The following is a 27620-nucleotide window of genomic DNA, read 5'->3' on the forward strand; positions in this document are numbered from 1 at the left end:
TCCCCCGATCATGGAGACAGTCACGGAACTCTGAATTAATTCTCTTCCCACCTACAGTGTGACTGCCTTTATGTGCCATCCTTGAGAAGAACTGAGAAAATTTGCCCATCAGTGATGCTCTGTAGATTTTCATTTCGGATGAAGATAGGGTTGGAGGAGGACTTGTAGGAAGGAGCCCTTGATGGGAGAAGGAAAGAGGATTGAGCATGTTTGAAGCCCTAAGCAGGGTCCCTGAAAGACAGTGACTTGCTGTCTCAACTGTCTCAGGCCTGGATTGATAGGATGTGATGGGCATCCAGTGGGTGTGGAGCAGGCTCAGGAGGCACATTGGAAGAGTGTTCTGGTAGCTCACACTTTCTCCACGGTTATGAACCCGGCAGTTAACAACAAAATAGAACTTAAAATCACAGTCTGCGTTTATGTCTCAAGTGAGGAGGAGAAATACAATATCAGGATGGAGGAGACAAGCAAAAGGGGGTGTGGGGGGGGCAAGTTAATCAGTGTGTGTGTGTGTGTGTGTGTGTGTGTGTGTGTGTGTGTGTGTGTAATGAGTTTGATTAGGGTTGCTTACAGGATCATGGATACATGGTTATGGGCCCCTTACCAGTAACTACAGCACTGGGGGGGGGGGGGAATGTCTTATTTCTTCCATCAATATCAGTTACCAGCTGCCTACAGTTCCTCAGGGAGAGGTTCAAGACTCCTCCCCTTTGGGTTTTTTTATGGGGGGGGGAGAGCAACATCACAGTTTACCTTGAGCAAGACCTGGTACTCTCTGAAACTAAGCAGATGGGTTCACTTTGCCTCCTACTGTAGTTAACATCGACCTTCAGCATGACACTCCTTTGGTCACTGGTTTTCTATAGAAAAGTAATGAATAAATTATAAATGGTTTTCAGATTAAAACAAAATGCCTGATGCTACACGTTACTTACTTTCTGTGTCTCCATGACAACATACTGGTTAGGAGCAACCTGAAGGTTTCTTGGGGTTCGTGGTGTCAGACAGATGCCCTGACAGAAGGGCCGTCAGAATCCACGGCAGTGAATTCTCTTTGCGTCACACCTGGCCAGGAAGCAAGCCAGCAAGCTGCAAACCGTGGCCGGATAGAACCCTCAAGGCCCCACCACCTGTAGTGAATACTTCCTCTGCCCCTTTCCATCCCCAAAAGGCACCATACAATCCAGAACAGTTCTGTGAGCCCCTGACTGAGTGTCCAAATCATGAGCCTTTGGGGGGTAATTTCACTTTCAAGCCACCACTAAACTCTGTGAGGCCCCATGGCTGAGATTATAGGTGTCCGTTTGAGCTGGAACACCCCCACAGAGCTGGTATTGCTTGTGTGTTGTTTTCTGTCTGGTCATGTGACTCTGCGACAAAACCTGTGCTTATCCCTTGAGAAAGGAAGGGATTCTTAGCAGATCCTTTTGATTAGTTATAGGGACTGGGATGTAGCGCAGTGGGTAGGGGGCTTACCTCACACGCATGAAGGTCTGGGTTTGATCCCCGGCACCATGGAAACTGAGTGAGGTTAAGTTTGAGGCCAACCTGGGTTACATAAGGCTCTGTCTCAAAGAGAAAAAAAGCACCCGCCACACACAGTTATATTATTGCTGAGTGGTTTGGGAAGTTCCCAGAAAGGAAGGCCTGTAAGAATAATACTAGGGCCTGGGTTTGCAGCTGACTACTGAGTGCAGATAGCATTAGTGATGAAAACAGGTGGGAACTTTAGGGCCTTCTTGTCAACTGTAGGCATTTTCCACTGAACATCCCCAGTCTTCCTGTGGAGACTCCCCGAGAGACATCTGAGACAGGACTGTGGATCAGAGGGTAGAATTTCCTCTACCCCTTTTCACCTCATTTCCCTCACCCCCTCCCCCTCCTTCTCCCCTCCCCCTCCCCCTCCCCCCCAGGTATCCCTGTATCCCAGTAGCTTGGTCTGTTTTGGATGTGTCATCTGACGAACATAATTCTCATGGGGCTGAGCAGGTTGACCCGCTCACTTCCTGGGCTTTTGCCTGGCCTGCATTGTGTGATTTCTTCTGCAGAGGGAATTCATACTTCTTCCATATTCTTAGGCAAACTTCAGCTGCACGCCTGGCCCAGGGGTGTTAGCCTTGCTTGCTGACATGACACTACCATGGTGGCATTAATACCTGCTCAGGGCTCACAGCGGACACTAGACATGGTAGAACCGTTTCTTGCCCTCGACTGGCACACATCTGTACCCTAGCACCCTGGAGGTTGACACGATAGGGTTGAGAATTGGAGGGCAGCCTGAGCTACGTGGAGACCATATCAGAAAGGAAGAGAGCGTCATTTCTACACCAATTCCTTTTACACCTGTTGTGTTCTGAGTGAAGTGTCCGCCATCGGCTCTCGTATTGGCGCACATGGTCCCCAGGTGATGGTGCTGTTTGGGTTGGCTGAGGAACTTTCAGGGCGGGCTTTGAGAGTGTATAGCCTTGTCTCCCTGCTTACTCTCTGGTTCCTGTGTATGGCTGAGATCTCTCACCTTCTGCTGCCATGCCTTCCCATGAGCCAACGTAAACGCCTCCTTCAAGTTGTCCTTGTTCATAGGATTTCATCGCAGCAACAGAAAAGTCACTAATACACAGTACCGTTTTCAAAGAGCCCTATAGGAGTGCGGTCCTCCGGTTTGCTCTTGTTCAACATTATTTCAGCTACTCTGTGTCTTTTTAAATCTTTTCATGTGTATTTTCAGTCGGGCTGTGAAGCAGTTTAGGGAAAAACTGAAATCTTGACACTGTGGAATCTTCCCATTTACAGGTAGGAAGCCAAGCCAAGAACTTTCCAGCAGACACCAACTGCAGTACCTATAAATCTTTGTGAATTCCATCTGGTTTTGGTCTTGATGTCTAAGTTCTGAGTATCTAAACCTCATTTGAAAATGTTACATGTATTTATTTGTTTTGTGTGCATGCACTGCAGAGGGGTCTTTCTCCCCTTCCACTGTGTGGGTCCCAGGGGTCAACCACAGGTGTTTGGGTTTGGTAATAGACACCATTACCAGTTGAGCCATCACAAGGCCAGAATTCTTCATTCCTCAGTGTTTCCAAGAGTGACTTTCCTTTCTAGTCTGTAAAACTGGGAGCCTGGGAACCTGGGAGCCAGGAGCCTGGGAGCCAGGAGCCAGGAGCTTTACCAGGCAGGCTTTGCAAATGCCCTTTCATAAAGGCTGTTGTAGTGGCTTACACCTGCCTTGTGCTTTTACTGAACAGTGCATCAATCTCAAATAGGCTGTTTCAGCCTGGGTTGTGTATTCAGTGTCTTCAATAGATGTCTTCTTCACAAGGAGACCATAACCGTTTTAAAACATCTTATCAGTGTGTATCAATCATACAGCATAATGGGTTTCATGATGACATTCTTAAACACATGGACAATCTCCTCAGCCATATTCATCCCATTTCTCTCTTTTATTTACTCCCTCCTCCCATTGTGCCCCTTCTTCCTAATTAGCCTTCTTTCTACTTTCATGACCCTGAGAGAGGGGGTTGGGGGAGGGAGAGAGAGATCTGATAAGTTTAAGGTTACACCGTTACAAGAGGGATGATGAGCTATTCACAGAATATGGGCGTCTTACCAGCATCAATTGCACTGGAAAATGTCTGTCCTTCCCCCAGCTGCCACGAACTGTATACAGGTCCTTGGGGGAGATGTGAGGACTCATGAGGGTGGACAGATTTCTTACTGAACCTATAGTTATATTTTCACAAAAGTAAGAATAGTCAAGCAGAGTTCTCAAATTCTGGGGTGGGGGTGGCAAAGTACAGAGAACATGTGTCACATATACAAATGTTGGCTTCGGTTGACAAAAGCAAGATCTAAATGGTTGTTTGTGAGTTGAGGACAATTTATTTTTGGAATGAGCTCTTTATGTATTCAGATACACTGCACTGAAATATCAACAGTGCTCTAAATAAAAACCAGGGTCATCCTTTCTCAGCTCAAAGGGGTGTGTGCGTGTGTGCGTGCGTGTGTGAACTCGTGCAGAAAGGGGAGAGGTGCGTGTGTGAGCATGTGTGTGCAGGCACACATGCCCAAGCTAAAGGACTATTGCTGTCTTTCTTAGTCCTTTGAGGTAGTCTCTCGCCGAATCTCAAGCTTCCAAGTAAGCCTTGCAATCCCCTTGATATTGCCCCCACGTGGCCCCATGCCTGATTTTGGTTTGTTTTTGTTTTGTTTATGTGTGTGCTGGGGGGCTGCACTCAGGTCCTCGTGCTTAGACAGCAAAAGCTCTTACACACTGAGCTGCCTCCTCAGCCCTATCATTTTGTGTTCTTTAATTCTTACTCATCTCTACCCTGCTTGCAGCCATCAATTTTCCACTAGAATTCTCCAGTTCCTGGCTTACTTAGAAGCCTGCACCTGAGAGCACCTGGCAGGATCCTTGTTGCCCAGTTCTGAGCCCGTCCTCTTGGGGGAGATTAGACGTTGAAGCATCAGAGTGAGACAAACAATGACCGCGTGAAAGATGGCAGGTGGCTGTCATGAACTTGTTAGTCATCCTAGCAGCCTGAGAGAGAACGGTTCATGGGTTTGAACTCTTCATCTGCACACCTTCTTGGGAAGGGTGTGGCCCCTCACTGGAGGAAGTGTGTCACTGGTGGGTGAGCTTTGAGGGTTCATAGCCTTGCCCCACTCCCCGCCCCCTCACTTTGACCCCTGTGTGGGGGTCACCTCTGCTTCCATGCTACCATGCTTTCCCTGGATGTGGTCGTGATGAAGTAAGTCTCTCTGGAACTGTGAGCCAAAACAAACCCTTTCCTGCCTACCTTGCTGTGGTCAGAGTATTGTATAGCAACAGAGAAACAATGATGAATTTCACGTTGCAAGTTCTGAGGAAAGCTAGACCATGTTATGTCATGAATGTGCAGGTGCATACGTGGTCAGAACACACCGACGCGGTGTGAAGGGCAGCTATAGAGTCTTCTGTAGGGAAGTGATGGGAACTCACTGTGGTACACCACTGACTGGTAAAAAGTTAGATTCAAGTTTAAAGAGGTCAAGCTGAGACCCAGCCAGTACTTTGCAAATGAGTGACATGATGGTTAGTGGTACCATTCCTTTGTTTGGCAGCACACACAGCAACACTAGGACTCTTTGGCAAGTGATATTGTATCTCATGGACAGCCAGGACACGCCCATGTGTCCAGGAAACACACTACTTCCTGAAATAATGGTCACGTTACCCATCCAGCCCAGGAAAAGCTAAGCATCTCTTCCCAGGCATCCATCAAGAGGAGCACATCACATGGATTTCAGTATTGGGAGGATAACACCTTATGACTTTCCATGGGTTTTCTGAGAAATCTCAGAGATATGGGCATAAAAATCGTCATTTAATATTATCTTTATTAAAAGTTGTCAAGTTTGAACACTGATGGAGATAGGGTCAGGAGTAACCAAGAATGCTTGACTGTTGTGTGTGTGTGTGTGTGTGTGTGTGTGTGTGTGTATGTGTGTATGCATGCGTGCGTTGTGTGGTTGTGTATGGCAATACGGGCACCTCTGCACATGCAGAAGCCTGAGGAAGATGTCACGTGTCCCGATCTATCGCTCTCTATTTTATTCCATTGACATAGGGTCTCTCACTGATACAAGAGCTAGGCCAGTAGCCAACAAAACCCATTGGTCCTCCTGTCTGGGCTCATGCACAGCTTCGTATGTGGGTGCCAGGGATTCCAACTCAGATCTCAAAGCTCATGCAGCAACTGCACTTACTCACCAAGTAGCCATCTTGTCTACCTTTTTAACCAGCTCGACAATAAAATATTTTAAATAAACATGGCTGTAAAGGATTTTGACTCTTAAAGTGAGGAAGCATCTAGGGAAGTTTTTGTTTGTTTTCATTATAAGAGCACGACAAGATCAACGCAAAACCAAGCAGTAATTCTGATGCATAGAACTTCCAGGGTCTGGGATTATTAAACAGAAAGCAATGGCAATTTACCACTGCTTCTCAAGAATGGAAAAATTCTGCTCTAGCAGAGAAAAAGTAAGATGCTCTCATTTTAAACCAATGTAGTATTTAATACTAAATTTAAAACACTAAATATAATATTTACTAACTTTTTTTTTTCAAAACAGTTACTTGGAAACTCATTAAGCAGGCATGATGGGTCACACCTGCAATCCCAGCACTTAAGGCTGAAGCAAGACGTTGATGGCAAGTTCAAGACCAATCTGGGCATTAGTGACAAGCTGTCTAAATAAATGCTCATCAAGCTTTTGGCCGCTATGAGCATAACAAATAATTCCCTGTAGAGAGGCCTACAGCGTTCATCTGTCTACAGCTGTCACAGTACATGTCAAAGTAAAAAAAAGGAAAAAGAAAAGAAAAGACATCCATTATCCATTTTAACCTCTAGCCTGCCTGTAACACTCAGATAGTGGGAAGAGTATGGGGAAAGATATGGTTAGTAATTAGCAGCTCAGGACTATATCTTTGAAATGACCTTGGCATCGGTTTAGTATTCTTTAGCACAGAGTTTTAATTTACCGGAAAACTGCAGAAATTATCTTTCAAGTTGTGTTTCTTCTACCTTACTGTGGAAGGCTTTTGTGGGAGTGATGATTCAGTTTGATTAAAGGTCAATGTTCGTCTTATAATCTTAAGCATGAATTCTAGCATATTCCACCAGAAAGCCCATATAACTTTAAGAAGGAACGTATGCACATAGAATAAAACCCTATAAATACGCCAGGTGGTAGAGGTACATGTCTTTAATCCCAGTACCTGGGAGGCAGAGGCAGGAAGATCTCTGTGAGTTCAAGGCCAACCTGTTCTACAGAGTGAGTTCTAGAACAGCTAGGCTTGTTACACAAACCCTGTCTCAAAAAACAAAACAAACAAAAACAACAAAAAAAAAAACTATGCATATGATCACTAATAAACCAGAGAAGAGGACCTGGAGAGGTGGCTGCACAAGCTTGAGCACCTGAGTTAAAATCCCTACAACCCCATACAAGACAGGTATATTGCACATACCTGTAACCCTAACAAACACTAGGGGTAGGGAGAGACAGGTAGATTCCTGTCTAGTCCACCAAATCTTGTTGACCTTTTTGTTTTGTTTTGGTTTGGTTTTGGTTTTTTGTTTTGTTTTGTTTTGTTTAGTTTTTTGAATATCTTGTTTCTACATAAGTACAGGAACGGATTTTCAGAGTGTCCCTGTCATAGCTCTTATTTCAATAGGGTCTCTATTGAATAGGAACACCAAGATTCCTAGCACATACTAATTCTGTGTTTCCGAGGCAAAACCCCAAAACCTAATGATTCAGTCATAGTTTGTCAGCATCTAAAATTTCCCTAAGTTTTTCTTCTGAAATGATCTGTTCCAGATCCTATATCTCATGCTCTTTAGTACCACTTAAGTAATAATTCCTAAGGAAGACTCAATTTCTCATACAGCTAATTCTCCCAAGGAATCCCCGGTCCTGGTAAGTTTTATACTTAACATCAGTTTTCATGACAATTGTTACATTGTCCCAGTTCTAGCCCCCAGTGAGGGGCCCTTAACAGCAAGGAGTTCAAACATCAAATGTGTCAAAGACATAGGCAGGATTTGTGCAGCAGCTTCCAGCAAGAGCAGTGAAGAGTCAGCCTGTGTCATCTGAGCACTGTGATCTTTGTCAAGCAGCATCTCCAGGGTGCTTGGCATCCCCAATCTGATATGTTTGCATGCACGTGTGGTATGTGTGTATGTATGCAAAATGTGTAGTATGCATATGGGTATGATGCATGTGCTGTGGGTAGGTGGTATATGTGATGTATGTGCTGTGTGCTTGTGCAATGCATATATGTATATGTGTATACATGCGTGTGCATGTAGTATATGTATGTAATGTGTATGCTTATGTGATGTGAATGGGTGGTATGTATCTATGGTACGCATGTATGTGCAATGTGTGTGATGTTTATGTCACATGAATATGTTCCATCTGTCTCGTGTGTGTGTGTGTGTGTGTGTGTGTGCAAGTTGCACTGCATTTCTCTGTTCACCTTCTCTGCCTTCTTTGCAAAACAGTCACCCAGATCATCACCTGAGGAAGCTTACAGTGCACAGGGCCAGTTGTGCAAGTCTGTCCACCTAGCCAGGCCATGTCTCCTTCCAACTCCCCAGGGGAGAACCTAGGTCCCTCACCATGTCTGAAACCCTATGTGAGGCAGCCAGCCTCCACTCCCAAAGGCATCTGCTGCACAGCTTGTTTCATTTTAAAATGCTACTCACATAGGGGAAGTGAAGAAGGCCGGCTGCTAGAAAGTGAAGCCTAGACATGGTGTTAAACCCTTGAAACAGGAGAGACTTTGTACTGAACAGCCCAGGCTGGTGATTGGCTGGGTTAATGTGAGCTCCACGGGTGTGGGAGTGCGGCTATTATGTGCACAGGAGGCAACAAAGGGTTGCTATGGTGACCTCAGGACAGAGCTCAGGACTTTCTAGCAACACCCCATATGGAGAGTCAAGCTCACCTCCAAGGCCACCATTCATCAGTTTTGTCCTATAGTGCAGCTGTCTCCACCACCTGCCTGAAAATGGGACTTCACAGAAATGAGACTCGAGGGTCAGAGGAAATAAACAGCTTACTCATCTCCAAGCCGCTGCATCCCGCTGGACCTCCCTTGCTGCCACGGGACCTGTCTGCACTGAATGGCAGCGGGGAGCCCAGACTCCCCAAATGTGCCATCATTTCTCTCCCAGCATTATGAGCTCTCTGAATCTTCTGTTTGCTATTGTAACTGCTGCTGCTGGTGGTGGCAGTGGTGTGTGTGGTGTGCACACATATGCGTGTGCATGCATGTGCGCACCCATGTGGGCAGAGGCCAGAGAAGGAGGTCTGGTGTCATGTTCTATTCACCAGAGTCCCTTGAGACAAAATCTCCCACAGAACCTGGCCTGGCATCCAGCAAGTCCCAGCAATCCTCTGGTCTCTACCTTCCACAGCACTGGCATTCCAGGCTCAAGTGTGGTAGTGTCCGAAATTCCATATGGGTGCTGGGATGCAGACTGGCGTCCCCTGCTTTTGCAGCCAGCTCCCTCAGCCACTGAGCCCTTTCTGTCAACTCCTTTCCTTCCCACTTCTCTGCCCTTGGTCGCATCCACGGTGGTACCACTGTGGCCTCTGTTAGGTGACAAGTGGCATGGATGCTGTACGTAGACATGGCTCACTGTAAACACTGACCCTGCTGTAGCCAACATGCTTGCTCAGGGAGGGATGCAGGAAAAGATGCTGAACTTGGGAGCTACATAGACACTGGCCTTGGATCCCAGCCACATCTCTTTATGTGATAATCTGACCAGTGGCCTGATTTTCTACACTCAGGCATCTCATCTGTGAAATCGATACTGGGGAGCTTGTGCTTATGTGTGTAATGCACCCAATTTCATGCCTGGCATGCAGGCAGCAAATATCAATTTCATGGAATGAGTGGAAGAATGTCAGCTAGAAAGACGAGGCAGATCTATTTGTTTGCTGTGGCCAAGGGACTCTGAGTGCCGATAAGCACCAGGGACCCCTGAGTTTTCCCTGCAGAGCCCCCTTTGTGAGGAGGCTCTGCACGTGATGCTCTGAGGCAAAGCTGCCCTTGGATGAATGCATGGGTAAGAGCCTACTACTGAATTGCTTTCTATATTTTTCTCCCTGTCCTCTTAAAGACACCTGCATTCAGGAGGTTGAACTGGTGTGGAGCCTGTGTCCTGCAGTGTGCTGAGGCGTGTCTCTGTGGTTCAGCAGTGATAGAAACACTTTGTCTCTCCTCCTGTCCCTGTGCCACACAGCACTGGTGTGCACAATACATACTCTCCGTGGACGCAGAAGAGTTAGAGAAGCAAAGGAAAGAGCATTTGGGGGGGGTGGTTACCTTGGTGGGGAGCGATCATCTGCAGTTAGCTGGTCCACAATAGCCCTACTTTCTCTGTAAGCTCTCTGCAGTCCCTGTTGGAGGGGGGGGTCCTCAGACAGTCCTGCAGGCCGCATCCATGTGCTCACCTGCTACCCTGATTTACTGAGGGTTATAGAGTGTGGGAGGTTCCTGTGAGCTTTAAGGGTTTGGTAGAGCTGGGAAGATTTTTATGTATTTGGTGCCCTATGGATACAGCACAGGTGAATCGAGATAGGATTTCAGATTCTTAGGGAAGCGTTTTGATTTCAGGGTTATATCTTTACATTAAAAACATATTCTTTGAAATTTGCATGCGCGTACACAACAGGTCATGATCATATCCACTCCCTTGTCCCCTCCCTCCAACTCCATGTTGGCAACTCCATGTTGGAGTGGGTGTCCCCTCCAACTTCATACCTGCTTCTTTTATGTGTTATAACCCATTGTATCCCATCCATGTTGTCCGTATGTGCATGGATGCGGGATCATCTAAGGGGACATAGGCACCCTACCAATGTGCTACCAGTAGTGACTTTTCTCCCTGGATCACCTTCAGTAGCCAGGAGCTCTTCAGTTAGGAGGAGACTGCAGGAGGCCCGCCCTCTCTCCATGCTGGGATTTTCAGTTGGCTTGATCTTTTTTGTTTTTGTTTTGAGACAGGGTTTGTCTGTATTGCTTTGGAGCCTGTCCTGGAACTAGCTCTGTAGACCAGGCTGGCCTTGAACTCACAGAGATCCGCCTGCCTCTGCCTGCCAAGTGCTGGGATTAAAGGTGTGCACCACCAATGCCCCGCTGTAGTTGGCTTGGTCTCATACAGGGCTTAGGCAGGCAACCACAGCTGCTGTGAGTTTATGAGTGTCTCAGCCACGCCCTGTCTGTAGAACAGCATTGAACAGCGCTCCTCCCTATCCTCCAGCTCTTATATTCTTTCTGTCCCCTTAATTTTTCCGAAGACTTGTGGGGGAAGGTTAATATAATCACATTTTCTCAGCACTTTAAAGAGTAACTCTTCATTAACTGCCACCCACTATAATAAAACGCATTGCTGACCAGGGTTGGGAGCAGAACAAATCTATGAATGTAAACATAAGGTCAGGACGACCTGACCATTTAGGGAAATACCATCAATAGATGCCCCCCCCCCCGCCCTTAGGACTGTGACTTCTCCATCCTTAGGTTTTGACCGTCTTTTCAATAGAAGGCATGAATTCCTTCCTACGGAGAAACCCTCAGATTCACTATTACACCAGTGAGCACATCTTATATATTAGGTCAATATTGTAGCATTCACGATCCAGTACTACATGCATAGCACAGCACCTGCCAGCCCTGTAAAAGCTAGCCAGCAGGGATGAAGTTTCCTGGCTAGTTCGAGATCAGTTTCCTTGTGCCCTGTAGCCAAAGTCTGTGATGTCTTCAGCCTTAGGGTCTTGTCATCTAGTTATGATGGCCAGGCCACATTTTCATCTTAAACCTTTTGAATCCCCACCCCCATGCCAGTAACTGAACTGAAGGCTTTGAACAAAGCTTCGTAGTAGTTTGTTTTATTACGTATTTTTTCCTCTAATGAAAATAAACTATATCCAAAATGCATAATACTTTATACTTACCACAGTTCTCTCTCTCTCTTTTTCTTAAATCTGTGACCGAGGAGAAAGCATTCCTTCTAAACTGTTTAAGGACACCTGTAGCTTTTTTTTTTTTTTTTTTGTAAAGAGGGGGTATTTTGGGTGTGGGCAAGAAGAACAGGTGGCTATGTTGTGCAAACCTATAATCCAGGCTGAGACAAGGGCGAGGGAACAGTAAGGAGGGGCTTGGCTCAGCTCGCCCTCAAGTCTGATGACCTGAGTTTGATCCTTGAGGCCCGCATGGTGTAAGAAGATAAGAGATCCCTGTGTGTCGTCCCGTGACCTCCACACTCATGCTGTGACATGCACACCCATGATTACTACCTTCCTACAAACAAATCAATTCATGAAATGTTCATGAAGCTTTTTGGTTCTTGCTTTGTTTGGTTTTGTTTGTTTGTTTTGAGACAGGGCTTCTCTGGGTATTCTTGGCTGTCCTGGAACTCGCTCTGTACACCAAGCTGACCTCAAACTCACAGAGATCCACCTCCTGAGTGCTAGGGTTAAAGGAGTGAGCCATCACTGCCTGGCTACAAGTTTTTGTTTAGTTTTAATAAATGTGCATAGTACTGAAACATGGTCATGTAGTCAAACTGCCTTCTAGATGTTTATATTCATAGACTTGGGCCACTCTCGACCTTGGTCACAGAAGCACCATATCGTGGTGGGTAGTGGGTAGTGCAGAAGAGTTACTGTTCAATGTGACATTGAACAGAGTAAGAGCCTATCATTTGTTAAAATGGAGATTGCAATCGTTCTTGTTAGCTTCTTGGGGTGCAGACCACCCAAGTTCAGCTGTGTTTTGTCAGTTGGTAATATTGAAGTTGTAACCTTCAGTTTCACAGGACAGTGACCTGAGAGGACTTAAAAGCCCTTCCGCTGTGGCACTCTAAATTGTCTCTAAGTGCACGACAAAGGCTGCTAACCCCACTCTCAGCGTCCGTACCTGCCTGCAGTACTTTTTGTTGGATTGAGGCTTCTCGGGCTTTCCACCTCCCACTTTGGCTTGTCTGTTGTTTTTGTCCTTGTTCAAGTCATCTGACGGCCCTAGGAGACACAGCCTCACAGGAAACTCTGTAATCTTCCCAACCCCTCTTCCAGAATGTTCCTTCCTTCGTCTACCCACTGGGACTGGACTCCACAACTCTGCATTTTAACTGGTTGTGGTCTCTGTGTGTTGCAAAAGGAAGTTTAATGAGTGGTGAGGACCACCCTTTACCTGTGAATATAGGGACAAGTGTCTTTAGATTGTTGTTGGGAGTTATGCAGGTTTAGTAAATTAGTGGTTTCCAGTACCAGGTATAGTCCCTCTTGTTGAGCAGGTCTTAAGTCCAATTAGAGAGCTGTTGGTTACCACCGAGGTGTGCATGCCATTACTGTACCCTTAGGGTTATCTGACATGTCGGCTATTGATGTGGTCCACAGGCATCATAGTTGGATAGAATTGGTGGTTGCCTCCTTCCTTTTGGAAACTCACATGTTGCATTCTGGTACCATGAAAGCTGGTCCCTAGGGAGGACACATCCAGGTCAGTTCTGGCTTAGGAGTCTCTGGGCCCAGTGTCTGAAGTGCATGGTGTCTTGAGCAATAGGGACTGACCTCCCACCTCTGTGAGGCAACCAAGGGCAAATAGTAATGAGTTATATGATGTGTCTGGTATAAATAGAAGCTTTTCTCTTCTTCCCCGCCCCAAAAAAATATATTTCAGTCATAGTTGCTTGACTCCAGAGATGTAGAAGTCAGAAATGGGAAGGAGAGGGGCATTTGGCTTGGAAAGCAGGAGCTGGAGTTTTGTCCTGGATTTGGGACTTCAAGGTTGAACATAGAACTGAAGCCTTTCTTTACTCAAGACTAGAATCCTCTAAAAGTCATGCTGGGGTATCCCATTCCACTTAACACACAGGGACTCCTGCTGAGGGTTAGAAATCAGGTGTCATGCCTTACCCTGATTTGGAGTCCAGCTTACATGTACTCAAGCTATAAACTAGGAATTAACCTAAGAATCCAACCCTATTTAGTGGTAACCCAGAGAAAGTGAGAAGCATTCGAAGTCTAGTAGATGCTGGAGATGAGACCGTACAAAGAGGCAGCACTATAAAATGAATGTTGGTGTCTGTTCACAACTTGCTAGATGATACAAACCTCTTCACCAACCGCAGTGCCCACTCATGAGACTGTAAAAGCAGACAGAGGGGAAAGCAGAGAGGGAGACACAATGGGTGATTACACCGAAACCTACTTATTAGCCAGATGACTGGATCTAGAAGGTAATGGAATAATAGGGTATTAAGAATTCTTTATTCAAATAAGCTGCCATTTAAGAGCACAGCTAAAATTAAAATACTGTTGTCCTTCCTCCTTCGTAACAAAATCTAAAGCCTACATACTTTCCTTCGTAAGGTCTTAAAAGTATCATTCAGAATATTTTCTTATTCCAGCAGGGGTGTAGCTCAGTGGTAGAGCATATACTTAGTGTATGCAAGGCCTTGGGAATCATCCCTACTGCCCAAAATTCTATTTTAGTTTGATTTTTTTTTTTTTTTACTCAAGTTACATGTTAGAACCTGCACTATGTTATGTAAGTATAAGTAAGTGCTTTTTAATATCTTCCTGGATGATGCATCCACTCTCTCCTCCAACTTACAAAGCATAGGATGTAAATGTTCCAGTTGGCCATGTATTGTTTTCTCTGTGTGTTTTTTAATATGCGTAGACGTTTTGCCTGCGTGTACACCTGTGCACCGCTTGTGTTCCTGGTACCTGAGAAAGCCAGAAGAGGGCACTGCATCCCCTAGAACTGGAGTTACAAACAGTTGTGAGCCACTGTGCACGCTGGGAACAAACAAACCTGAGCCCTCCAAAAGAGCAGCCAGTTCCCCCCAGCTTGGAGCCGTCTCTCCAGACACTCTCTGCCCATTTTAATTCAACAAAAACATTATTTCCTTGTAGAGTTGGTGTATCTTTATATTCCCCCAGATATTTGTCTGCTCCTTGTCTTTATTCCTTCCTCCATCTTGCCCTTCCCATCTGCGAGCCTTGTTTTCTCTGTGGTGTATCTGCTGATGCCAAGTCCTCCAAGACTGCCTGGAAACGGTTTTCACCTAAATCCCTTCATTTTCTTAGTCTGCCGATTGACTCTCACAAAACACATGTTGCTGTGGCAAACTAACTGGGGTAAAGAAATGAAAGGAGGGATGGCCTAGTCGGACTGACACTTTCCCTCTGGCTACTTGGACCCATGGCAAGGTATTCTGGGGCAGGGACATCTGTGGCGGAGTAAGCATACGGTGGCACAGATGCCAGAAAGAGGGAGAAGCCGCCCCCAGCATCCACCCTTTCAAGGGCATGTCTCCAGTAGCCTAACTTCCTCCACCTACGTCCCACATCCTAGTGGTACTGAAATCCAGGCCCTCATCTCCCGGAACTTTTGGAACATTCAAGAGCCAGACTGCAGCAATATTGTTACGTTGTCATCTAGGTTTCTATTGTTGCTGCAAAAACAAAACAAAACAAAAAAAACCCAGCTGCTGTTTCCATTGTCGAACTCTGGAAGCCAAGCTGTCTCTTCAGACTCCTTGTAGGATATTCTCTTGCTTGTTTTTCTTTGGTGTCAATCATTTAACCGTTGAAAGGTTGCAGACTCCCCGACTACGGGCTTGGTATCTGAAGTTCCTGGCCTCTGCCGCCAGCATGGACCCTCCCTAACCCTCTCTTCCTTTTGGGTCTATAAGTCATGTAGATCTTGTGTTCTAGTTTCACTTTTGGTGTAACAAGATATTGTGACCAAAAAAGCAAGTAAGGGGATGAGGGATATTTTTAACTTGCATTTTCAGTTTATAGTCCAGCACTGTGGGGGAAGTCAAGGCAGAAACTTCAAAATCATTGGTCACATTTCATGTAAGTCAGGACAGGGAGAAATGAATGAACATGTGCTCGCTCGCTTGCTTGTACTTAGCTAGATGCCTCCTCTCTTACACAGTTCAGGAACCCCTGCCTAGGGGATGGTACTGCCCACAGTGGGCTGGGTCATCCCACATCAATTCACTTCAGGCAGTCATCAACCAAAGTGTCCACAAGCCAACCCAATGTAGATAATGCCTTACTGGGGTTCTCTTCCCGGGAGATTCTAGGTGTTGACGATGTAACTAATACCACACCTTCTGAGTGAGTCAGGGACCTGCAGCTTCTCATGTCTTGGTACCCTTTTCCTGATCTCTGTTTCAGGCTGAATACCTCCCATTTGACCTGTCTCTCTATTAAACCACCTACTTTGCGGTTAAACGCATTCACTGACTGCTGGACACACTAGCCCATACCTACAATACAGAGCGAGAGCTGGCATTGTAGAGAGCACATTCGTTGATCTAGTGATCCTAATTACTGCGTTTTTGAAAGTTACATTCATTTACTTTGTGTTCTTATGCGGGGGGTGGGGGGGGGCACACGCAGAAGTCAGAGAACAACTTCTGGGAGTCTCTCCCCTCTGTGTGTCTCCCTGCTGGTGAGAGCTTTAGCAACTGAGCACTTGTCACATCTCTTTCGCTCCAAAGCTTCCATTTGTTCCCTTTGGCCTCTCTACTGACGACACCTGACTTGCCTTTCACCTTTCATTAGCCATCAGGGAAATGTACACCTAAACTAGGCAGGATGTAAAGCAAACAATACTATTTGAAGGCAAAAACAAGACCCCACCACGCTGAGATTCCCACTCCTCCCAGTCAGGATGGCAGTCCTTAGAGAAAGGGGTAATGCAATGAGAAGCAACAAGTTTACACAGTTTCAGAGAGCTGAGCTGTGAACGAACAAGTAAATCACAAACATACAGACTTCTCCACTTCCGGGCACAGGCTTTGCATGCTAAGAGGGCTAGAAGCACGTATGTGTAGGCTCACACAAGTTGCACATGGGATATGTATGCAACACAGTATTTTTACTAATTATACCTCTTAATTACCTGTAGGCTATGAAGTAATAATTGTTCAAAAATGCACAGTGCCCTAGGAAACCGTAGGTAAGCAAGATACAGCAGTCAGTGGTGTTCTCTGCACACGATTATCTTGGAAAACGTACATGAAAGCTGGTGGGTAAGGCTCTTGTTTAGGAGAGGTTCGATTCCCAGCATGCATAAGGCAGCTCACAACCATTGGTAACTTCAGTCCAAGGGAATCCAGCACCCTCCTGTAACTTCCATGGGCACCAGGGACACACAAACAAGCATCAGGTAAGACACTCAAAAATACAAAAATGAGTTATTTTTTTCATTTTGAGTCACATGTATTTGGCTGTCCCACAGAACCCCAGAGAAATTAAATATTAAATATACTTGACAGAGCCTCACCTTCCCTGGGGAGTGGATGGGGGATGAGATGGGGGGGGTCTGTAGGAAGGGATGGGAGGATGGGAGGAAGAGGGAACTGGGATTGATATGTAAAATGAGAAAAATATTAAATAAAAAATGTATACTTGACAGAAAAAAAAGAAAGGGGGTAATAACAGGCTAGTGATGGGGTAGTTATTCATTGTAGCTGGTAGGAAAGTCGACTAGTTCCCTATGGAAATCAATATGGAGGTCCCTCAGCAAACTAAATTTAACACCTTCCATGTGTGGATAAAAGAAATAGCTCCTGATTCAGAGGAATAAAAGATATGGCTTACTCCGGAAACAAATATGAGTGAACATGTGCCGTTTTCCATTGAGGCAGCAAATTCATGAGCTTTCTGTAGTAACAGATTAAAGAAAGCCATAACTCATAGCCCCGTTCACGTTCATTGGTGGGCACACAGGTAGGTAGTCTACAGCAAGATGGGGAGAGCTCTGTTATAGGCCTTGGGAACTGCCTGTCAGCAGACTTAGCCCTTTGACTGGTGGAAACTAGAGTTTTGTTACATTGTTATATCCCAAAAGATTTTTATTTGTCACAAGGTATTGGGTTAGACGCAGAGGTAAGCAAATAATGGCTACTTTATGAGAGAAGAAGTCATTTATTGACCTCATTGGACCCTGAAGAACTCAAAAAGGCAAACAGAGGATATCACATGATAGCCATATGTTGTTTTATAAGATTGAGATGGCTCAGAGGTTAAGACTGGCTGCTCTTCCAGAGGTCCTAAGTTCAATTCCCAGCAACCACATGGTGGCTCACAACCATCTACAATGAGATCCGGTGTTCTCTTCTGGGATACAGACAGAACACTGTATACATAATAAAAAAAAGACTGGTTCCAGCCTGTTGGCCGCTTTCAGCAAATGAGTATCACAGCACACATAGACACATGCACTCTGGGTCAGGGCCGTGGAAGAGTACATAACCCAAGATTAAAGCTGTGCATTGACTTGGGCTATGAAAGCTGAGTGCATGGGAAATCCAAGAAATTACATTGTCCTCTTCGGGGCAGATTAAGCTTAAACAGTAGGACAGCGGGTTAAATCCATAGTCTGAAAAGATCTCAAGGTGTGCCGCTAACTTGGCTGTGAGGTCCAGCTGAATTTTGGTGTCAAGAGACAGTTTCATGAAACAGTATCACTGTAACCATGCCTGACTATGTGTGTCTTCTGATGTTCTTTTAATCCCTATGGCTTCCTCATGACTTCAACTACATATATGTATGTTGAAACAAAAAGCCCCCTATGTCCCAGGCTGGCCTCAGGCTGGCCCCAGACTGGCTCTTCAGCTAAGGATGCTCATAACTGCAGATACTCCTGCCCCCACCTCTGAGTGCTAGCGTTACAGGAGTGGCCACTGAGCCCAGTTTACAAAGTGCCGGGGATGGAACCCAGGACTTCATACAACCCACCAGCTGAGCTCTGTCCCTAGCCTTTCAAGCACAGATTTAATGTCAGCTTTCTCTTTCTCTCTGTCCTTCAAGAGCAGATTGTTTGATTCTAGGCAGGCTCTCACTATGTAACCCCGCCTGGCCTGGATCTTGGTATATAGATCACCAGGCTGGCTGTGAGCTACAAAGACCCGCATGCCTCCACGGGTACTGGGGTGAAGGGCATGCCCCACTGTGTCAAACCTCCAGGAGTGGAGTTTTAAATTATAGGCTGCCATCATCACAGGCAGAGGTCCCTTTCTCATGTCTTTGAGTGTCGCTGTGCACAGTCCAGTCCTGCCCATGGTGGGCACCTACTGTATTTCACCCTTTTATCCAGCACTAAACACCTAGATTGATGCCCAGTTGCTTCTGGCTAATTTACAAGATTTCTATTGTTGTTTAGATGGTTTTGAAACTTCAAATGCTGTCTGTTTAGAACTATCTTTTAAAAGACTCCTGGCCTCCTACACAAAGCCATCTGAGCCAAGAAGTGTGGGGAGTTTATTTTTCTCTTTTTCTTTCAACTCTCTCTCCCTCTCCCTCCTTCCCTCACCCTCCCTCCCTTCCTTCCCCTCTCCTTGTATGGATGCATGTGTGTCAGGGCGTGTTTCTGGGGGTTAGAGAACAACCCTGGCTGCCAGTCCTCACCTTCTACCTTGTTTAAAATAAGGCCTCTTGCTATTGGCCACTGCATTCGCCAGGCTAACTGGCCACGCATCCCCTTCTCTGCCTCCCATCTTGCCATAGGAACGCTGGGATCATAGATGTGTGCTACCATGTCAGGCTCTACATGGCATCTGGGGAGTCAAGCTCAGGTCCTCACACTCGCTAGCACGGCAGAACCATCTCCCAAGGCCCTAAATTACCATTTTCATTTTTTGATTTGTTTACATTTGTTGTTTTATGTACATTTTAGGGCATCAATTCATTTTGAGTAAGTTTTTTTTTTTTTTATATTTGGAATAAGAAAGTTTAAACCTTAAGCTATAATCAGGGGGGAAAAGGACTGATAGATATAAAGGCAAATGATCAAACTTGAAAACATCCCAATTTAAGCCCGTTTTTCAAAAGATTGCACTAATAAAGTTCCTTATTGTAGACCGGGAAATAGTATTGAACCAATTGGGCCATGAAGAGCTTTATGGCAGCTTTCAAATGCTAAGATATTGGAGGCTTCATTTGTTTTATGGTTCTAAAGCAGGTCACTCAGTCCTTACTGTTTTAGTCTCTATGGTGGCTACATAAGAGTGTTGTCCTATGCATATCTGTGTGTTTAGTTTCTGTTGATTCGGCTCAGTGTCTGCTATCAGTCAGGGTCTCTACTGGATGGCTGGAATACAGAAGTAGACAAGGCACATATGAAACTTCTTTGTTTAAAAGCTTGAATGTTTGGTGGTGGTGGCCCACACCTTTAATCCCAGCACTTGGGAGGTAGAGGCGGGCGGATCTCTGTGAGTTCGAGGCCAGCCTGGTCTACAGAGTGAGTCCCAGGACAGCCAGGGCTACACAGAGAAACCCTGTCTCAGGGAGAAAAAAAAAAAAAGCTTGAATGTTTAAAGGACGTTTTTAAATAAAGACTTCGGGGCGCTGTTCTGCGTATAAAGCTCAGGTTACAGCAGTTAAGCCCATCTCACTCATATACCCTTCCTCCTGCAATGTGTCACCTCAGCTGTGGGAGCTCTTCATGGTGTTGTCCTTTGCCATGGGACACACAAGTGAGCTATTCAACACTGTCCGATTGTCAACATCGCTGGTTAGTGTGTCTGAGTTCTTAAAATGAGCATTCTACCTTTTGGTTTTGGATGTCTTGGGGAATTCTTTTGTTTGTTTGTCCGTTTGTTTTGTTAACATGTTCTTCCTGTGTAACCCAGGCTGGCCTCAAATTCATGATCCTTCTGCTTTAGCCTCCTGCCTGCTGAGATAACAGGTGTGTACCACCATGCCCAGCCCTGTGTAACTCTTAGAGAATAAACAAATAGGGCTTCTAATTACTATGTCTGCTAAATAGACATTTTCACATTCCCAACTCTGCACAAGACATTAATATAGGGATCAGGGTACCCAAGGTACAGCAGCAAACCAATACCCCTTCTTTTAGCCATCCTGCAGCATCACTATCCCTTCTTTTAGCCATCCTGCAGCATCACTATCCCTTCTTTTAGCCATCCTGCAGCATCACTATGCATGGTACTGTGGTCCTAGTGAGTGATGCTACCGAGCATAGCCTTAATGATGAGCATTCCGTTCTGCCTTAGCATCAGTTGCAGATGGTGGGGAGGCTGGGCAGCCAAGCACTGTGTGCCCGAAGGTCAAGGTCATACTGTCTCATGTGAGTATTCTGAGCCTCGGCATTATAGCAAATGATACACAGGGAGATGCCTGGTGCCTCGTGGTCTCTGCTTAGATGCTGGCTTTGCTTTGCTTTCAAGTCTGGGAGCCATTGTTTGTGATTTATTTTGTCCTTTTTTTGAGACGATGTCTTTCACTAAACCTGGAACCCACTATTTAGCAGGATTAGCTGACTGGCAAGAACCAGGGATTCTCCGATATCTCCACTTCTCCAGCACTAGGGATACAGACATGCACGCTAGCTTTTAGGTGGGGGCTGAGGATCCAAACCCAGCTCCTTGTACTTGCACAGCAGCCACTCTGCTGACTGAACCCTCTCCCCAGCCACCTCTCAGCATTTCTGCAGCTCTAAGCAGAGTCCTGGCCAGGACACTCAGTGCACACTCATGGATGGGACTTGGCATTAGGCTGAATTGCTGCAGGGCAGGAGGATCCAGTAGTCTAGCAGTCAATCTGCCAGACTCACTGACTGGATAGGAAGAACATAACCCATCAGCCTCTGAGGTCATCCTGACACTGAGCATGCAGAGACACTGGTGTCAAGGCTAGGATACCCTTTGCTGACCTCTGATCAATGCTGAGGTGTACAAACATTGATGAGGAAGCCCTCTGTGACAGCCCAGCCTAATACACAATGCTGAGCACAGCTGTATGTCCATCAACGGATGGCTTTCATGCCAGCCTCTTCAGAGCACGCATCCGTGCAATTAACTGGCTTAATGAGGAAGAACGAACTGGGTCTGGGCAGTGGTGGCTGGAGTTTGTCCAGGAGGCCCTGACAAGCAGTTTTGACTGCATCGACCGTTTAAAACCCCAGCTTCCAATGGTCTCAGGGATATCTTCATCAGAGAGTTGTGGGAGGAAGGGATCTCTGTCCCAACACCCTCAGGGCCAAGGCCACCTCTGGCTTCCTTCCACACTAATACTCTGCTATCAAGTCTATGCAGTGAGTATTTTTAATACAGCTTCTGTATTTTTCCAGCTCAGGAATTTTCATTTGCTACTTGGTTAAGCATCAGTTTCCTTCCCTATTATTCACTGAGGCAGGATCTATCAGTCAAACCAAAACCCAAACCCACAGCTGACTGGCGGGTGTGGCTCGTCTTGCTGACCAGATGGCTCCAGGGATCCAACTGTATCTACCTCCCCAGTACTGGGATTGTAGACATGCAATGCCAATTCCTAGCTTTTTACATGGGTGCTGGGGATGCAAACTCAGGTCTTTATTCTTGAACAGCAAGCATTTTACTGATAAACCATCTCCCCAGCCTCTTGTCTCCATTTTGTTGAGACACAACACGATTTCACTATGTCGCCTAGGCTGGCCTTGGCTTCCTCATGCTGGTGTTACATGAGTGCACCACCCATGCTCAGCTCTGCTGTTTCTATATTACTAAGTGCTGGTTCCTGCTAGTTGGCAACCCTCTTACCCATCATCTTTTCCTGTTCTTCATATGGCCAATACATCGGGGCCATGTCGTAGTCACTGAATGATAGACTGTATTATGTCTGGATTCTGTTATGTGCCTTTAAATTTTTTTAAAAGAATTTATTTATTTTTATTTTATGTACATTTGTGTCTTGCCTGCACGTATGTCTGTGTGAGTATGTTGGATCCCCTGGAATGGTAGTTACAGAAAGTTCTGAGCTGCCATGTGGTTGCTGGGGATTGAACCTGGGTCCTCTGGAAGAGCAGCTGGTGCTTTTAACCATGGAGCCATCTTTCCAGTCCCCTCTCTAAAACTTTTATTTAGTTGTTTATTTACTATGGAGGACCTCCATTCAACTCCCAGAACCCACATAAAAGCCAAGCATGGTAGTGTGTGCCTACAGTCCCAATACTGGGGAGTTGGAGACAGGAGAATCCCTGGGACTTGAGGGCCCCCATCCAGTGAGCACCTCTGTTTCGGAAATGATGAGGTGGAGAGTGATGGAGGAAGACACCCACCCGACGCTATCCTGCACACATGCATGAAGGTGTGCACACGTCACACATGCACAGTCACACGGGAGGTGAAAAGACATGTAGAGTGTGTGTGTGTGCATGCGTGTGTGCGTGTGTGTGTGTTGGAAGTACACAGACCTGAAGCAAGGACCCAGGTGTGTATTGATCTCCTACCCTTTCCCCTGTAGCTGGACGAAGCCCTCACAGCTTCCGAGCTTGCTTTCCCTCCCTCCCTCCTTCTCTCCCTCCCTTCCTCCCTCCCTCCCTCCTTCTCTCCCTCCCTCCTTCTCTCCCTCCCTTTCTTCCTCTCTCCCTCCCTCTCTCCTTCTCTCCCTCCCTCCTTCTCTCCCTCCCTTTCTTCCTCTCTCCCTCCCTCCCTCCCTCCCTCCCTCCCTCCTTCCTTCCTTCCTTCCTTCCAGTGATGACAAATGAACACTGGATGTGAGAGGAGCCAATGAAAGTGTTTCTTGATCCCCCCCCCCAAGAGCGGAATAAATAGTTCCAGTATTCTCACACCCTGGAGTTTGCTAGCCATCCACCCCGACCAAACTCAGTTTAGGCAGTCTCATCACTGTTCAACACCATTCCCCGGGAAAGTGATGAGAACTATTTTGACAAGGAGACAAAAATGGCCATGAGCAAATGGCTTCATCTATCTCCAAGGATGTGCCTACTGAAGAGACAGCATCGAAGGATGTGCCCACTTGAAGAGACAGCATCAGAGCTGATAAGAAAAGGGAGGGAGGCAGCAGAGCGAGATGCAATGTCTGTAAATCCTGCATGGTTCCAGCAGTATCCCTGGGCTTGCATTGCCTGAATCAGGACAATGCCACCCCCAAACACATCCCCCAATGCCACCCCCAAACACATCCCCCAATGCCACCCCCAAACACATCCCCCAATCCCACCCCCAAACACATCCCCCAATGCCACCCCCAAACACATCCCCCAGTGCCACCCCCAAACACATCCCCCAATGCCACCCCCAAACACATCCCCCAATCCCACCCCCAAACACATCCCCCAATCCCACCCCCAAACACATCCCCCAATCCCACCCCCGAGCACATTTGTTTTTGTTGTTGCTGTTTGGAAACAGCCTTTCCTATAGCGTAAGCTGGCCTTGAACCCACTTTTACCAAGGATGGCATTGAACATCTGATCTTCCTGCCTCCGCTTCCTGAGTGCAGGAGGTGCGGGCATGTACCACCATGCCCAGTTTATGCTGTGCTAGCATGCTTCCTGCACGCTAAACAAGCACTCTCCTAGCTGTGTGATAGCGCCAGCCCTAATGCATACGACATCCACAGTAGTGGTTGCTTTGAAGAGGCCACACTGGCAACCATCGTGGGATCATGAGAAAGACTTACACTCTCAGATAAACGGAGCCTTTGGGTTGCATGGTCCAGTTGGGTATTACAGACATCCTGTTTGCAGAACGGAACAGAAGAAGCTCAATGGGGACACCAGCTGGAATGGAAGGCTCTCAGTTACACTGCAGACGGTGGCATGGCCCATTCCAGAGATTCGCAGGAGAAGGATAAGCACTGTTAGGTTCTGAATAATTAAAGGAGAAGGGAGGGCTGATAGATGTGCTCATTGGTGTGGGTGTGACCTGTGTGAAGATGACAGGACTCCTAGAACTTGAGGTCACTGTGGTAAGTGAAATAAGCCAGACTCTGAAGGACAACGCAAGTGTTGTTTGTTTCTCTCTCATGTAGGAGAGCAGAGGGGCTAAGGGGAAGGGGTACCATCAGGGCAGCAAGAGAGGAAGTGGGAAAAGGAGGAAAAGCAGTCAGGGCGTAAAACAAAAATAAATAGATAGGTTTGCCTGTCTAAACCCCACATTAAGTGGCGTCATCCGGTATGGATTCTTCTGTGTGTCATTGAACTCACTTAGCATAGAGTTTTCAAGGTTCCTTTCTTCTTCGGGCTACATAACACTGCAGTATGTGCTCATTCCCCGTGCCCAGTCCTCTGCAGTGTGGAGCATAATGGTTTGCCCCTTTGGGCTATCAGGGATAATGCTGTCACAGACATTGGTATCCAAGCGTTCATCAGAACCTCCTTTCCATGTTTTGAGGGCGTATGCCTAGGAGCTATGTTAGCCAAGGTTTTCTAGAGAAACGGAACCAGTAGAATGAATATAAAGAATTTATGAAGTGAGCCTAGGCAGTGTGGTCAAGTTAGCACCGGAGCTGGCTGCCTCACTATGTCGAGAACCCATAGTTTCTCAGTTCAGGAGGCTGCGTGCCTCAGCAGTTCCAACCTGGCAAACTGAAAAGCTGGGGGGGATCCTAGAGAGCACAGGAAACGCTGGTTTCTGAGGTCTGTGGCAGAAGCAGCAGCAGCAACGTGGTAAATAACTCCGCTGCCACAGGCAAGGCCATCGGAACAAAATCTGAATCATCTTCTGCCAGGCCCCGTTTTATCTGGGCTGTTGGCAGCGCCTCCTCCCACACTTGCTGTGGGTCCCAGTCAGGTAAGATAATTCTGCACCTGAGGCTACGGACCATCGGGTGGTTCTAGATTGTGGCAAGTGGACATGTGAAACCAACCATGGCAGAGGGCGTGCAGTAGATGGCATGTGGGCTTTATGTGTTGCATTGTGTGTGTGTGTGTCCATGTGCTTAATGACAGAGGTGGATGTCTAGTTTCTAGTTCTCTCTCTCTCCCCCTCCCTCCCTCCCTCCTTTCCTCTCTCTCTCTCTCTCTCTCTCTCTCTCTCTCTCTCTCTCTCTCTCTCTCTCTCTGAACCTGGGGCTTACCGATTAGCCAGGCATCTCCTTGCCTCTGCCTCCCAAGCAGTGGGATGGTAAGAATGTTGCTCATACCTGGCTTTCTTTATTTTCCATGGTTCCTAAGGACCAAACTCAGGCCCTCATGCCCACACAGAAAGCACTCTACCAACTGAGCAGTCTCCCTGGCAACTATGCATTATTTAAAAAAAAAAAACAAAACACACTGAAAGGGTCCAGCTCCTCCACACCCTCTTCAATTCTTTCCCATCTTTCCTTATTGTTATTGCTTTTATATTAACGTCCTAAGGTTAATGTAAAAGTGGGAGAGATCACTGTGATTTGACTTGCATTTTTGAGTATTCTTTCTTTTAAGGTTTATTTTTTATTATGGGGAGTGGCCTGTGCATTTGAGTGCAGTGCCCATGGAGGCCAGAAGAGGGAGTTACAGGTCATTGTAAGCTACTCAGCATGGCTGCTAGGAACCAGTGCCCACCCCCACCACCCCAAAAAAGAGCTCTTAATCAAATTCAACAAAAAGGCAGCATATAAATTGTCTTAATTAAGGTTTCTATTACTGTGAAGAAACACCATGACCATAGCAATTCTTATAAAGGAAACAGATTAATGGCGGGCGGGGCTCTCTTACAGTTCGGAGGTTTTGTCCATTATCATCATGGCAGGGAGCAAGGCGGGACGGGACGCAGGCAGATGAGGTGCTGAAGGAGCTGAGAGTCACTGTATCTTGATCTGAAGAAACAGGAAGTGAATTGATGAACTGGAGGGGGGTGGCTTGAGTACATATGAAACCTCAAAGCCCACCCAGACTGCAGCACGTTTCCTCCAACAACACCGTAAGTGCTCCAACAAAGCCACACCTCCAAATAGTGCCAACCCTTATGAGCTTATGGGGTCAATTACATTCAATCCCAATACACATCAACATGTCAATTTACAACTAGTCAAAACGCAGAGTCGCGGAGCCCTGTCCTAAAGCACACACCCACAAAACACCCCTGAACCTAATGCACGCACCCACAAAACACCCCTGAACCTAATGCACGCACCCACAAAACACCCCTGAACCTAATGCACGCACCCACAAAACACCCCTGAACCTAATGCACGCACCCACAAAACACCCCTGAACCTAATGCACGCACCCACAAAACACCCCTGAACCTAATGCACGCACCCACAAAACACCCCTGAACCTAATGCACGCACCCACAAAACACCCCTGAACCTAAGGCTGAGGGACATTGCAGAAGAGGGGCAGAGAGAGAGAGTGTGTAACAGCCAGAGGACCTTTGGGATTGGCTCCTAGTAATGCCAGAAGTGACATTCAGTCTACACCAACATAACTGCCCAAACATGAGCTGAACAAAGATGACATCGATAGACACGCCAAGCTGGACAAGGGAAAGCCCGAGAGGCCACACGCCTAAGTTCCAAAGGCAACTGAGGGAATCTGAGAGCAGGAGAAGTGATCGTCCCCAGGGAAAAGCACAGCAACTGGTTGTCCAAGGCTAACGCTCATCCCTGAAAACATGTATAAAGTAACATTATAGGTATAGGGACCAAATGGATTATATATATATATATATATATATATATATATATATATATATATACGCACACACATATATATGCATATATGTATACACACACACATATATACATATACATACATGTGTATATACATATAAATATATATATGCATATAATAACAATTAGTGGGAAAATAAACAGTCCATGAATTTGAAGGAAAGCTGAAATGGGTATGTGGGAGGGTTTGGATGGAGGAAAGGGGTGGAAGAAATGTTGTAATTAATTTATAATCTCAAAAATAAAAAGAAAATAGTTATAAAAGCATGACCCATGGCATACATGTAGAGGTCAGAGGACAACTTGTAGGATTTTGTTCTCCCCCCCCCCCCCCCCGCAACCATATAGATCCTGGGGGGTTGAATGTGGCAGCTCAGGACTAGTAGCAAGCACCTTAACAGGATAAGGTATCTCCAAGGCCCCCAAAGATTAAGCTTTATCCTTAACATACATATTGATAAATGACTTTTAATTGATTCCAGCAGGATGCGCCCCCAACCAACCCTGGAGTCTCCTTTTCTACCAGGTTGTTGTGGCCCAGGGCTAGGTGACTTGCAGTATTGATGTCAGTGTCCGGAGCTTCCCATCCAGCAGGCAAGGATGGCTTGATGAAGTAGCTCCTGACC

General features: G+C 46.4%; 1 protein-coding gene across 3 annotated transcripts in view; it reads left to right on the forward strand.

Annotated features, from left to right (window-relative positions):
- Positions 1-27620, forward strand: part of Arhgef4 (Rho guanine nucleotide exchange factor 4) — a 104803-nt gene that overhangs the window by 59140 nt on the left and 18043 nt on the right. The gene's annotated exons all lie outside the window — the stretch shown is intronic.

This window comes from Phodopus roborovskii, unplaced genomic scaffold (genome assembly GCF_943737965.1).
Source record: "Phodopus roborovskii unplaced genomic scaffold, PHOROB, whole genome shotgun sequence".
Lineage (NCBI taxonomy): Eukaryota > Metazoa > Chordata > Mammalia > Rodentia > Cricetidae > Phodopus > Phodopus roborovskii.